The sequence below is a fragment of the Schistocerca gregaria genome, chromosome 4 (genome assembly GCF_023897955.1).
Source record: "Schistocerca gregaria isolate iqSchGreg1 chromosome 4, iqSchGreg1.2, whole genome shotgun sequence".
NCBI lineage: Eukaryota > Metazoa > Arthropoda > Insecta > Orthoptera > Acrididae > Schistocerca > Schistocerca gregaria.
In genome coordinates, this window is record NC_064923.1 from 256,173,039 (window position 1) to 256,187,560 (window position 14,522).

The 14,522-nt window shown below is 38.3% G+C and overlaps 2 protein-coding genes across 5 annotated transcripts in view; one reads left to right on the forward strand and one right to left on the reverse strand.

Moving 5' to 3' along the window:
• The window catches only part of LOC126267028 (uncharacterized), a 117,011-nt gene extending 110,063 nt beyond the window's left edge, over positions 1–6,948 (reverse strand). For 2 of the 4 annotated variants that reach the window (XM_049971807.1, XM_049971810.1), the window contains exon 1: positions 6,819–6,948. The gene's annotated coding sequence lies outside the window, so the exon portion shown is untranslated. The remainder of the gene's footprint in view (positions 1–6,818) is intronic. The other 2 variants (XM_049971809.1, XM_049971808.1) reach the window with 2 other exon arrangements.
• A 106-nt stretch (positions 6,949–7,054) lies between these two features.
• LOC126267029 (protein FAM50 homolog) overlaps positions 7,055–14,522 on the forward strand; it is a 126,704-nt gene continuing 119,236 nt past the window's right edge. Inside the window, exon 1 of the mRNA XM_049971811.1 lies at positions 7,055–7,212. The gene's annotated coding sequence lies outside the window, so the exon portion shown is untranslated. The remainder of the gene's footprint in view (positions 7,213–14,522) is intronic.

Consider the following 14,522-nt stretch of genomic DNA (forward strand, 5'->3'; position numbering starts at 1 on the left):
TCAGTCTCAGAACTGAAGATCACAACAACAACAATGAATACTCTGCGAGATTTTGGGATTGCAGTTTGTAATGTTGTCTTCTTGCCTTGATATTTCAGCTGACAACCAGATAGTTCCCTTCAGGTTAAATTTACAACTAGAGATTACTGTGGAACATCTCTATGTTCATACCATAAATTGGCATAACACAGCATGCACGTAGCTCTTGGCTGCATGACCACCTTCTTTTGAAGTACAAGTGTGTATTTGCTTGCGTCTGGCTGCCGCCACTGTACACAAACTACAGGCTGGTGCACTCGGCACATGTTGAGTCCAACAGGAATAGTCTTCCAAAGGAGTTGAAATTCCTACAGTCTATATTCAAGGAAAATGTATATCCTTTGCACCAAATTTTCACAACTTTATTGCCAGTTATAAGATAAAGAGCTGTTCAGGTGTAGGGTACCCCTTCCAAATGCTGGAGACACTTTACCTAAATTATGCAGCCTCATAAAAATCATTATTTAAAAGTAGTTCTCCAGTCATCCATAAAAACCTGTGAATGCCCACACTCAGTTAAGGACAGTGTGAGCGTGTGGAGAAGTGGAGCCAACAGAATAGTTTGTGACTATAGCAAGGACTACACTGAAGAGTTCACAAGGGCAGGATATGAAAGGGGCATGAAATACGATCACACTCATCTCTCACAGCTTATTCAGGCACAAAAATGTTGGCCTCTATGTGAATATTCTAGGATCTGATTTTTACAGACTGTTGGAATACAATATGCAGAAGGCCTTATCAATCAGGATGGTAGCTTTCAACTGGGTAACACATGGGAGCTGATCATCTCTTTATTTTCTTCAGAAAGTTAAAATATTACACACAGTAACATTTACGTTTATCAGCTGAGCCACTGAATGTTGACTCTCCGAAATGGCATGCAATAACACCGTTAAATATGCACTTGTGTACCACAGATGAAGCAAAATTCCACAGAGATTACTATTTTTTACTGGGCAGTTATTCAACTAATAACTATGTGCATGTGACACCACTTCGTTTCATTTATTTATATTAAAATAGTAATGTACATCAATAATATCCAGTCGTAAAATTCAGCTCAAGGTAACTGCCTGGTTGCAACTAAAATACTGTGGCAAGAAGTCAGTATCATCTGGATGCAATCCATAAATCTTGTGTAAAGCCAGAAGAGTCAGTGTAAAATAGAAAAATGGAGGAAATCCAAAATTTACTGGATATTTGTAGTTTACATAGGATTTTCAAGTGATTCTGACTCGCCTTCAATTTCCGTAGCACTGAGATATCTTGAGAGAGGTTTACAAATAACTTCCACGAAGCCAGTGCTGCTGGGGCAACTACAGGATGGAGTGTGAAAGGGGTAACAACTATTACAGTAGATAATTTTGTATAGACAGAACATTTTATGTGAATTTTAGACTGTCAGACATAATCCTTATCACTTAAGGCAATTCAGGAGTATGTATGAAACACGTAATTATTTTGTTTTCCCCAAAAAAATTCCTGCCCTGAGATACAGGCATCCCAAGATGACACTGTGAACAGCATTTTGAAGATGCAAATTTTGGAAAAAAATTTAAAATGATGTACCTCTGTAACTGTTCTAGATATTTTGTTAGAGTTTTTTTATTTGAAAGATTATGATTACAATGGTATCCTCCATTTGGACATATCTGTCAAAGTTGAGGTGTTCAATCTTTTTTTTTATGTAGCAGATAACTTTGCAGAAATTACATACATGATAAGGGAGGAAAATACACTAATTAGAAAAACTGTTATCTCTGCAGTTTCATTGATGAACTTGGTAAATGGTCAGTGAAAGCAGTAACACACCAGCATTTGCAAAAATTGCAACAACACATTGCAAAAATGAAAGGGTGTGTACAGGCTGAACAACTATTTCTAGTTCTTCACTGTGATTTTGCTGAGAATTGGTCTGTAATTCTCTCACAAGAAGTAAAAGGGTATCATTGGAGTGACACCTTTTCAAAACAAGACCACAAGTGTTGCAGTTATAAGTGATGACACAGGACATGACCCAGCACATGCTTTGCTAGAAATGCGCAAAATTCTTCAACTGCAAACAGGGGCAAAGAAGATCATCATTATTTCTGAGGGTGCGCCTAGTCATTTTAAAAATCGTTACCAGCTGTTTGAACTGAGTAAGTCACTTGTGCCAACTGGCTGGTTATACAGTGGGTCCTACAAAACATAATCTTTCCACACAAAATACAGCTGCGATTCAGAATGCTGAGGATTTTACGAGAGTGTACATCCACATCTACATTTATACTTCGCAAACCACCCAACGGTGTGTGCCGGAGGGCACTTTAAGTGCCACTGTCATTACCTTCCTTTCCTGTTCCAGTCGCGTATGGTTTGCGGAAAGAACGACTGCCGGAAAGCATCCTTGCGAGCTCGAATCTCTCTAATTTTACATTCATGATCTCCTCGGGAGGTATAAGTAGGGGGAAGCAATATATTCGATACTCCATCTAGAAATGCACACTGCCAAAACCTGGACAGCAAGCTACACCGCGATGCAGAGCACCTCTCTAGCAGAGTCTGCCACCTGAGTTTGCTAAACAACTCCGTAACGCTATCACGCTAACCAAATAACCCTGCGACGAAACACACCACTCTTCTTTGGATCTTCTCTATCTCCTCTGTCAACCCAACCTGGTACGGATCCCACACTGATGAGCAATACTCAAGTACAGGTCGACAAGTATTTTGCAAGCCACCTCCTATGTCGATGGACTACATTTTCTAAGGACTCTCCCAATGAATCTCAACCTGGGACCCACCTTACCAACAATTAATTTTATATGATCATTTCACTTCAAATCGTTCTGCACGCATACTCCCAGATATTTTACAGAAGTAACTGCTACCAGTGTTTGTTCTGCTATCATATAATCATACAATAAAGGATTCTTCTTTCTATGTTGGTTGGTTGGTTGTTTGGGAAAGGAGACCAGGCAGCGTGGTCATCGGTCTCATCGGATTAGGGAAGGATGGGGAAGGAAGTCGGCCAGCCCTTCAGAGGAACCATCCTGGCATTTACCTGGAGTGATTTAGGAAAATCACGGAAAACCTAAATCGGGATGGCCGGACGTGGGATTGAACCGTCGTCCTCCCGAATGCGAGTCCAGTGTCTAACCACTGCACCACCTCGCTCGGTCTTTCTATGTATTCGCAATACATTACATTTGTCTATGTTAAGGGTCAGTTGCCACTTCTTGCACCAAGTGCCTATCCGCTGAAGATCCTCCTGCATTTCGCTGCAGTTTTCTAATGCTGCAACATCTCTGTATACTACAGAATCACCCGGGAAAAGCCACATGGAACTTCCGACACTATCTACTAGGTCATTTATATATATGTGAAAAGCAGTGCTCCCATAACACTTCCCTGTGGCACACCAGAGGTTACTTTAATGTCTGTCCATTGAGAACAACATGTAGTGTTCTGTTTGCTAAAAACTGCTCAATCCAGCCACACAGCTGGTCTGATATTCCGTAGGCTCTTACTTTGTTTATCAGGCGACAGTGCGGAACTGTATCGAACGCCTTCCGGAAGTCAAGGAAAATGGCATCTACCTGGGAGCCTGGATCTAATATTTTCTGGGTCTCATGAACAAATAAAGCGAGTGGAATCTCACACGATCGCTGTTTCCGGAATCCATGTTGATTCCTACAGAGTAGATTCTGGGTTTCGAAAAACGACATGATACGCGAGCAAAAAACATGTTCTAAACTTCTACAACAGATCGACATCAGAGATATAGGTCTATAGTTTTGCGCATCTGCTCGATGACCCTTCTTGAAGACTGGGGCTACCTGTGCTCTTTTCCAATCATTTGGAACCTTCCCTTCCTCTAGAGACTTGCGGCACACGGCTGTTAGAAGGGGGCAAGTTCTTTTGCGTACTCTGTGTAGAATCGAATTGGTATCCCATCAGGTCCAGTGGACTTTCCTCTGTTGAATGATTCCAGTTGCTTTTCTATTCCTTGGACACTTATTTCGATGTCAGCCATTTTTTTGTTCGTGCGAGGATTTAGAGAAGGAAGTCTTCGTCTGTGAAACAGCTTTGGAAGAAGGTGTTCAGTATTTCAGCTTTACGCGTGTCATCCTCTGTTTCCATGCCATCATCATCCCAGAGTGTCTGTATATCCTGTTTCGAGCCGCTTACTGGTTTAACGGAAGACCAGAACTTCCTAGGATTTTCTATCAAGTTGGTACCTAGAATTTTACTTTCGAATTCACTGAACTTCACACATAGCCCTCCTTACGCTAACTTTCACATCGTTTAGCTTCTGTTTGTCTGAGAGGTTTTGGCAGCGTTAAAACTTGCAGTGAAGCTCTCTTTGCTTTCACAGTAGTTTCCTAACTTTGTTGTTGAACCATAACTGATTTTTCCCGTCCCTCACAGTTTTACTCGGCACGTACTTGTCTAAAACGCATTTTACGATTACCTTGAACTTTTTCCATAAACACTCAACATTGTCAGTGCCTGCCTTCTATTGCTCTTGCTAAAAATATAAACCTTCCTCCCTTTTTCATATTCCTTTTTCCTTCCATACTAGTGAACTATTGCACATCCAGCCCTCATTCTTTTATCCAAAGAGGAAATCGAAGAATTCTGTGAGCAGAAGAAAGAAGACTGGTCCAAACAAACTACTCCTGTGAAAAGAATTCAGGAGACACATTTTTGGACTCAAAGTGAAGGGGAAATTAATATTTACTTTAAAGAGCAAGAAAGAGGAAATTTCGTTTATTTGACCAACACCTCAGAAACAGCTGGATAATATTCGGACTCACAACCTGAGAAGGGGGATGTTGTGACCAGCGGACCGCAGAGATTACAGACACCAGTTATGGGTTAGCTAAATGAAACTGTAGTGAACTTTATGCTACCACATGGACCAACTGCTGGATATAGGTTTCCAGCTGAAGGACAGCAACAATGCTATCAGTGCTCACTTTCTGTTCACAATGTTTTGAAGATTGTAAGTGCTTCAGTTCCTATTGCGTCAACACGACGGCATCATTCTACATCAAAGGAAGATACCGAAGCAGTGGAACACATTTTTAATTCATTGATGGCTAATTTCAGTACAAAACAGAGTGCACAGAAGTTGTAGACATTAAAACCTTAAAATCTTTGGATCTTTCACATCCATTTTTGAATAATTTAAAACGCTTGAAAAATGAGTATCTTACTCATATTTCAAAACTAAAATTATCTGAAATAAGACTAGGTTTTGTTTTTTTAGGAGTCTGTTATGTGATAATAAAACAGGTTTTATGTATGGCAAAAATTTCAATTGTTTATAAATCCTAAATGTAGAACTAGATGGTGTTATGAATTGGTATTTCTGAAGAAAAAAAATTCCATAAATTATTTAAAAAATCAGAACGCTATACTAAAAGAACTTTGACAGATAAGCCCAAATGGAGGATTTCTTTGTAATCATAACGTAATTATCTTTCAAAAAAACTAACTGACAAATATCTAGAACTGTTGAAGAGATACAGCATTTTAAAATTACTTCACATCTTCAAATTGGTATATGCAATGTCATCTTTTGAGGCCTGTATCTCAGAGCAGGAACTTTTTTTTGGAAAAAAAAGTGTTCGTTACTTACTCCTACATTTTAACATATGCTAAATTCAAAAACACCTGAGACTATGGAATTCAGTTAAACATACTTGCTTAAAACTTCAGAATTTTGTGTACACATACAAGTTTAAATCTATGAACAGTGGGCACCAAATGGAAGAGGTGAGGATTAATAAGTAGAGGACAAGGAATGTTTAATGTTATTTTTTGTCATTCAGTGCCTAAACTTTACAAAGATCTGACCACATACTGCATCAACCACATCACCCTCTGCAGGAGCTGATTATGTTCTGATCATCAGAGAATAATTGGAGTCTCTGTATTACACATATTAATGTTATTTCTGGCTTATAAACTACATGCCACTAGCACATTAAAACATGAACAAAAACAGACTTGACTTCCATGTTCCCAATTATCAAGAACACTGTCAGTGCCACATTCTGAAGTTCTCCCATTCTAAAATCAGCAACACTTTCCATATATAGTTGCATGCTGATAATTTCGTACTGAAAGCAAGTGTAATGGTATCATAACAACAGACGGCAGGTGCTCCTTTCCCCTAGTTCTTTAATAATATATTCCTCCAGTTAGATTCCATGTAGTCCATGAAATAAGCAAGTAAAAGATCAGTCAAATGAACCTTCAGGGGCATATTCAACGTTCTCTCTTCTACTATTGTTTATTTTGTTCTTGTAGAAACCCAAGATCCTTTCCTCAAATCAAAATCAACTAACTGTATCTGATACTTGCATGTTTAATCTCACATCCATTGGAGACTAGCGGACATTATTATGATTCCTCAGCGAAAATGCAATCTATAGCAGCTGTCACTGTTGATCAATGAACCAAAACAATTATAATTTTAATTGTCACCTATTTGTCTTGCAGTGGGCAAGTTTTCCAGTTAGCATGATGGTTTTCTTTCCAAATAATAAACTCAACTCAAGATTTTGGCTACATTTTTCTACCAATATACGGCCGCATCGCTCCCGTATCAATGAAGGAAAAATATAAAATAATGATCCGCACTTGTAACAACAAATAAGAAAGTGCGTGTAATTAGGCACCCGGGGCTAAGACACAGATTGAATACTTCAACAACCAACTGATATGTAAGATCAGGTCTGACTGAAACAATTAACGGTCATATAATTGTATGCAGGACTCACTGTAACTCATCAGCATATACTTCGAATACGCACTCAAATACGCGGAACACCAACAAATACTATACAATAGCGTCAAACAAAACGGTCACAACGCTGCCGTTGACGTTTGAAGAACTCGATTTTATCGTATAAATAAAGCAATCGATAGTAAGATATCATTTCAAGTTAGATTTCGACCTAACACTTTCGATCTACTTCGATTATTTCTTTCGATCTTAGCTCGTCGTGCGGACGCTACACGATAAAGCTATCGATATATTGTTGTTTGTATATTTTGAAGGAAGTGATACGAGGTTTAAGACATAATTCTGATAGGTTAGCAGTATATACTTTTTTACAGCTCTTTTTTTCCCACTCAAGAGTGAGAAGCATTTGAAATTGACAATTTAAAAAGGTTAGTGTAATTGTTAGAGAGTATCGACTCGCATTGTGTATTCAAGGAGAAATATGTTTGAAAATTTTCAGACCTTACCTACACTACATTTCATGATTCCTCAATAACCTTTGAATTCCGACAGAAATATGGTCAAGCTTGGTTTCAGAACAGGTTTTGTTCGTTTGTTTTTCACTGAATTTCTGAAATTAAAATTTATATGAACTTTGAATGCAGTGGAAAATAATAGCGAAAGTTAATAACACAGATTTTCACTTGAGCAAAGCAATGAACCCAGTCATCTTTCTTAAATAGAAAATAACCAGAAACGAACTATGACGAATACGTTTTAAAACACATGCCGGTACACAAATAATCATGTAACATTGTTGCAGAATGAGTTGACTGATGTTATAAAATTTTATTTTTAAAATCCATGTCAAAAAATTTCAATTTCACTCGTGTTAAATATAAAATGCAGTTTGGAAAAATACAACATTCGATTTCATCGTCCCACCTGAGAAGATGGCAAGTGCTTTATAAATGATTTTGCTAGGTTGCATTGCGATAGGCCTATAGTATGAACATAGGCCTACATATTTGTCAATTATCAGCATGGGTATTTTTATGTGAAGGTGTTATGTAGATATAATAGAGGAGGAGAACCTTTAGGAACGAGAAATGAGTTCATATATACATCAAAAAACAACACAACCACCTTTTAAGAAACTTAAGCTGTGTACTGCGTTAACAATAAACTTTATTAGCTATGTTTATATACTGGCAGTAACATATACATGAATATATTCAGTATTTTTCAAAGAAAATAGATACTTGTGTTCACTACAACAAAAGCCTACTTCCAATACTGTGTTATTCATCATGCAGCCTTACAATGAACACTGCTGTTTCCCATGGGCTTGATAGAACTTTTTGATCCTTCGATTCACATTAGTAGAAATAGTGACTAATGATGCAAAATTTTAACTGTCTTTGGAATTGGTAGAGGTTCCATACCTCTTGGTTTAATGTAAATAATAGAAAAGATGACAATAACAAACCAAATATTTGTGGTACTGAGTCATTGAGGGGCACATAAACAAGGCTGAAAATGTTCCCATCTTTCTGATGCTTTACCAGTAGTGTAGTGTGTAACTATGAAGAAGGGTTCCATTAAAAGCCAACAATATTCTCAGTCTTGTTAATGGGCTGATCGATGACTCAGTGTCTGAATCATTCAGTGAGTTGTCATTACACCTTCCATTATTCAAATTCCACCAAGGACTTGCTTTTTGGTTGTGCAAATCACACTTTAGTCAACACTTATTCATATTATTGGCAACAAACATCTTAAAGGACTAAATAGGTTTGCAAGTGAATGTAAGAATTCAGTGATCCATATAAGGAGACCATATCAAGACGTGCGGTAATCTACATAACAATATTTCTACTGCTGCTTCTGCTGATTAAGTACTTCATTCACTTTAGATGCCGTGGCTGTATATAATAATTCTATAAATCAACAGGAAGTGAAAATAAGTAAACGTCTTTATCTTTAGCTCAACTTAATGACAGAGAGTTCTAAGAGCAAATCATGCATTAGTTTATCTCTGTGTTGACTCTATTTTGCTTGGCATCAAATTGAACCTCAATGAATTTTACATGCAGCACTTCGTTTAGTGTGTGTTACCATTAATGTCTACTTTAACTGCCAGCAGGTTGCTTTTGTTCTGGATTTATACGTGGTTGAATGTGAGCTTTGGCTTTACTCAGTTTGTTACGAAATGTTGGCTGAGCCTTTTTTTAATTTTTCACATTTGTTTGTTTGCAATTTAATTGTGGTAAGAACTAGTTATATCCTTTTGTACTTATTATGTGAACTGTGTCTAGTAAGGTTGATTTTTGGCATTAATTTTCATGCATCATCAGCAAGCATTACTGTTCCAAACTATCCTAAAAGTCCTTTGGAGATCATTCATGTAGGCTGAGGACAAAAGGAGATCTAGGACCAATTCTTGTAGTGGCTTGACCCCCAATGTCTTCCCATTCTGATGTTAGTTTCATTCCTGTGACAGTGTGTCAATTTGATACACTGTTTCTTGTTTTTAGTGGTGACACTCCATCTGTAGATGATGGATGCAATTAATGCTATAACATCTTTTTGAATACAGTTCTATGGTCCACAATAACAAAGTCTTTGGAAAAGTCACAAAATATGTTGTTGTTGTTGTTGCCTTCAATCCAGAGACTGGTCTGGTGTAACTCTCTATGCTACTCTATCCCGTGCAGGCCTCATCACCTCCAAATAACTGCTGCAACCTACATCCTTCTGAATCTGCTTAGTGTCTTCATCTCTTAGCTCCCTCTACGATATTTAGCCTCCACGCTTCCCTCCAATATTAAATTGGTGATCCATTGATGCCTCAAAGTGTGTCCTACCAAACAATCCTTTCTTCTGGTCAAGTTGTGCCACAAATAGCTCTTCTCCCCAATTCTATTCAGTACCTCCTCATTAGTTATGTGATCTACCCATCTGATCTTCAGCATTCTTCTGTAGCATCACATTTCAAAAGCTTCTATTCTCTTCTGGTGTACACTGTTCATCATCTATGTTTCATTTCCATACATGGATACAATCCATACAAATACTTTCAGAAAAGACTTCCTGACACTCAAATCTATACTCGATGTTAACAAGCTTCTCTTCTTTGGAAAAGCTTGCTATGGCTAATCAACATTTTATATCCTCTTTACTTTGACCATCATCAGTTATTTTGCCCCCCAAATAGCAAAACTCATTTATTGCTTTAAGTGTCTCATTTCTTAATTTAATCCCCTTAGCATCACCTGATTTAATTTGAATACATTCAATTATCTTCATTTTGCTTTTGTTGCTTTTCATCTTTTATCTTCCTTTCAAGATAACTGTCCATTCTGTTCAGCTGCTCTTCCAGGTCCTTTCCTGTCCCTGACATCATCGGCAAACTTCAAAGTTTTTATTTCTTCTCCATGGATTTTAATTCCTATTCCAAATTTTTCTTTCATTTCTTTACTGCTTGCTCAATATACATATTGAATAACATCAGGGATAGGCTACAACCCTGTCTCACTCCCTTTCCAACCCCTGTTTCCCTTTCATACCTCGGCTCTTATAACTGCCTTCTAGTTTCTGTAAATTGTAAATATCTTTTCACTCCCTGTGTTTTACATGTTCCACCTCCAGAATTTGAAATAGAATATTCCAGTCAACATTATCAAGAACCCAGAATGAGATTTTCAATCTGCAGCGGAGTGTGCGCTGATATGAAACTTCCTGGCAGGAAGTAATTTTTTAAAAGTCATAACGTTGCACAGCGAAACAGTAGAGACTTCATCCTGTGCAGTAACTCTCCTGTCCTAGGAGTAAGTATAAATAATAATGAAAAATGATTAATTTCAAAGTTTTTGGAGGGTGAGGGGAAGGGGATACATAGACAGTTGAACTTTAACTTGATTTTTTTGCTGGAATGTTGACATATCTGGTAGCAATCTTAGGTGTAAACAAGGCTATCCTAACTAACTTTATTCATTGGCACAGAATAAAATGAAAATGCCACCAACACTTGCAGCCCATCTTCAACACTATAGGACACTGGTAAATGAAATCCATGTAAAATCCATTGAAAATGATTTCCGAAGTATTCTTGGTTGACCTGTATGTCAGAATTGGAAGCAGGTGAGAGTTGAATACAGTTAGCAGTCTTTCTTTCAATTTGTATGTTAATTGTCTTTTCAGTGTAAGAAATTACAAGAGACAGTTTAGGAGCCCAAATGAGGTAACGAATCCTTATTCTGCTTCTGTAAATTATGTAGGGACTTCAGTGAAACATAAGAAAAGATGAAAACAGTAATGAGACACATCACAAAGTTAGGAAATTTATACTGCTACATACAGATACAAAATTCTACATAGAACAGTATCATTAACAATTTCAAATATATAGAAGGGAATTGTATTCTTAAAACTCTTCCAGCTTGCATATAACTTTGTTTTTCTTGACTTCTTGATGCAAAAACGAAATGAGTTCATTTAAAGATGACAGATATGATTTTTTCATAGCACAAATTGTCAAGTTGTGATTCAGCGGTAGGCATGCAATTAATCTCAACATCTTTAAATTCATGTGATGCCTGGGAAATGGCTCCCATGTACCAGATTTCATACTTGAAAGCCACATTATGCCCAATGTGCAGCTGTTCCCACAAAGCATTTTCATGAGCTTCCACAGCAACAGTGCTCCCATTTTTATCTATTGTAAGTCTCTTCAGTAGCAGTGGCTAGAAATGCATGATTTGATCATGTTCTTGAACTGTTCTCATCGTACTGTGCCTTTGTTTTAAGAAATTTTCATATAATTTGAGCTCCTGCAAAGAAACAAACAACATATTAAGGCACAGTATTTTGTGGTGTATTTTGTACATAACTACTTCAGATTATCTTTGTTTCTTCACAGTTCAAATCATATGAAGCTTTCTTAGAAAGCAGGTACAGTACATTGAGGACAGTTCCAGGAACACGATCATACCATACATTTCTAGTCTCTGCTACTAACACATTTCTAATGATGAGACTTCCAACAGATGCAAATGGGAGCACTGATGCTATGGATGCACATGAAAATGCTTTGTGGGAGCAGCTGCAAGTCAGTCAGTATGTAGCTTTCAAATATGATTAAAAGTGGTACATGGGACACATTTCCCAGGCATCACATGAATATGAATATAAAGATAATGAGATTAACTACATGCCTATCTCTGAACAACAAGTCCTTCCATATCCCAGTAAGAATGTTGCTGTTTGGGTCCCTTTCTCCAATGTTATATGTAAGATGGATGTCCCATCATTGCATAGACACAGTGCATGATTTTATGAACTTGACAAGAAGTGCCATGAAAAAATATCTCTCACCTTTGCGTGACCTCATTTTTTTTCTTTCTTTTCGCTTCAAGATGTCAAGGAAAACAAAGTTATATGTGCGAAGTGGAAGAATTTTAGAAAATACAGTTTTCTTCTTTATATTTGAGTTTGTTAATGAAACTTCTTGAAAAAAATTGTAAACCTGTGTATACTGATAATGGAAAATCCAGAAGGAATGTAACACTATTATGAAAATCACTTTTTTTCAAAAAGTGAGCTTTTGGCCAACAAAGCCTTCATTGTAAACAGATAACGCGTGGCTGGCTGCTCAGGCTAGACTGCAAGCAGCACATGATGGGAGAGGCATCCATGTGGTTGAGGTAAGGAGGAAGCTGGGGCAGGGAGTTGGATGGATAGCAAGGGAGGGGGCCGGTAAAGTGCTGCTTGTGGGAGTGTACAGGGATGAGGTGGAGAGAGGGTAGGGCAGCTAGGTGCAGTCAGGAGGTTAGGCAGAGTGTGGGGTTAGCCAAAAAGGAGGGCAGTAAAAAGACTTTATGTGTGTTGGTGGAATAGAGGGGAGTGCTCGAATGGGAACATGGAAGAGGCTTGATGGGTAATGACAATGACTAACGAAGGTTTAGGCCAAGAGGGTTACAGGAATGTAGGACGTGTTGCAGGGAGAGTTCCCACCTCCACAGTTTGGAAAAGCTGGAGTTGGTGGGAAGGATTTAGATGGCACAGGCTTGAAGCAGTCATTATGTGAAGAACATCATGTTTGGCAGCATGCTCAGCAACTGGGTGGTCCAGCTGTCTCATGGTCATAGTTTGTCGGTGGCCATTCATGGGGACAGACAGCTTGTCAGTTCGGTTGTCATGCCTGTGTAGAATGCAGCAGAGTGGTTTCCACTTAGCTTGTAGTTCACATGACTGGTTTCAAAGGTAACCGTGCCTTTTATGGGATAGGTGATGCATATGGCATTCTGGAGTAGATGGTGGTGGGAGGAGGTATGGGACAGGTCTTGCACCTAGGTGTATTACAGGGATATGAGCGATGGGACAAGAGGTTGGGAAGAGGGTTTGTGTAGGGATAGATGAGAATATTGTTTAGGTTCGGTGGGCAGAAAGAATACCGCTGTGGAAGGGGTGGAAATGATAGTGGGTAAGACATTCTTCATTTCAGAGTACGATGAGAAGTACTGAAAACCTGGCAGAATATGTGATTCAGTTGCTCCAGTCTTGTTCCACCAATGCACTCTCAGTTTTTTTACTTCCCTCCTTTTACCCAACACCCTGCCCTCTGTCAAACCTCCTGGCTGCATCTAGCTGCCCTAACCTCTCTCCACCTCACCCCTGTGCGCTCCCACAAGCATCACTTTACTGTCCCCCACACTTACCCTGCTATTCCTCCCGCTCCCACCCCAACTCCCTTCTTACCCCCACTACCTTGTTGCCTCTCCCATCATGTGCTGCTGCTTGCAGTCTGGCTTCAGCAACCAGGGACTGTTGTCGTGTGTGTGTGTGTGTGTGTGTGTGTGTGTGTGTGTGTGTGTGTGTGTGTGTGTGTGTGCATTGTCTGTTTTTGACTAATGTCTCATTGGCCGAACCTTCACTTCCTGACAGTCTTTTTGTTGTGCCTATCTGCGATTCAGCATCTCTGCTGTATGGTGACTAGCAACTAGCATTTTCATAATATTGTATATACTGGTATACATTTCAGAAGTTCTCTCATTGTTGCTTACACTTTTCTTATGTTTTACTGAAGTATCTTTTTAATTTACGGTACTAGAATAAAGGTATTTAGCTTCATTTGAGCAACCAAACTGTCTCTTTTAGTTCATTGCACTGAAAAGACACTAACTGTTTTCAGCTCTGATCTGTTTACAGTTCTGACCTACAGGTCAACCACAAATACTGTAGGAACATTTTTCAGTGGATTTTACATGGTTTTTATTTACCAGTGCTCAGTAGTGTTGAATGTGGACTGCAAGTGTAAGTAGCATTTTTGTTTTATTCTATGCCAATAAATGAAGTTAGTTAGGGTTTTTGTTTTTGCACCTAAGATTGCTACAAGGTATGTAAACACTTCAGTAACTTTAGGACTTCAGGACTTTAAAATTAATCAAATTTGATGTTCTTTTGTGATGGAGTCATCTTTAAACGAAGATAAGAAATACTAATTGCTAAATTCTATTCATTGTTATTTATACTTAATACTAGGACTGAAGAGTTACAGTGTGCAAGCTGAGGTCTCTACTGTTTCTTTGTGCAAAGTTATGGCTTTAAAAAAAAAATCTAATTTAAAGCACAGAGTGAAAAAGTGGTTCTTTTCTTTTTTTCCCCACAACATTTTTCATAAGAATTTTGAATGATGTATTCTATTTTTCATACATTATATCAAGGTAGTGACCTACATACTAGATGCATCAAAAAAGTA